This window comes from Crocodylus porosus, unplaced genomic scaffold (genome assembly GCF_001723895.1).
Source record: "Crocodylus porosus isolate Cpor-Errol unplaced genomic scaffold, CroPor_comp1, whole genome shotgun sequence".
In the NCBI taxonomy this organism is placed as follows: Eukaryota; Metazoa; Chordata; order Crocodylia; family Crocodylidae; genus Crocodylus; species Crocodylus porosus.
This window is the reverse complement of record NW_017728931.1, coordinates 59,929,908-59,930,704: the sequence shown is the minus strand read 5'-3', so window position 1 is coordinate 59,930,704 and position 797 is coordinate 59,929,908.

Genomic DNA, 797 nt, shown 5'->3' with positions numbered 1-797 from the left:
TGTACGCGAACGAGTGATGATAAAACATAACGTTAGCTAATCAATCTGTACAATTAGCGCTTGATTTCAAATGATTGTGAACAGAGCGCCCCGGAGGGTTAGACACAGGGCGGCAGTTTGACCAATCCCTGCGCAGCGCGGGCTTTTCAAAGTTTCCAACTGTTTGAATGCTATTTCCAGCCGCCAGTCAACAGCTGGAACGCTTCTCCCTGTGCCCTCACTGCCCGGCCCCCGCCCCGAGGACGTGGGGCCAACACAAGCGAACAGCAAGTTCAGCTGTTGCAGCCCCACCACGACTGGCAGAAGCCAGATCCCGTTTTGCAAATCACCATTTGCTTGCTGTTGTTTTGGAAAATTTATAGCCTTGACTGTCACTCGCAACCGCGGGAGCGCACGGCGGCACTGGGACCTGGCAGACCCCAGAGGCAAAACCAGGCTAGGCTTGTTTTAAATGTGCGCTACGTATAGACTCACCACCTCGCCCCGGGCACTACGGGGCCAGCGGTATACGTTACTGGTGCTGTGGGCAACAGTATTTCAGCTCCTTTTATGAAAGAGTGGGTGGCTCTTAAAAGAGCCGTTGGGTTTGCATGAATAATTTCAAAGCCACTTTACTTCTTCTTGGGCGCCGCCTTCTTGGCCTTGGCTGCCTTGGGCTTGCTGGGCTTGGGCTTGGCAGCCTTGGGCTTCACCGCCTTGGCCTTGGCCGGGCTCTTGGCGGCCCGCTTGGGCTTGGCCGCCTTGGCCTTCTTGGGGCTCTTGGCCGCGCTCTTCTTGGCCGCGGCGGCCGCCGGCTT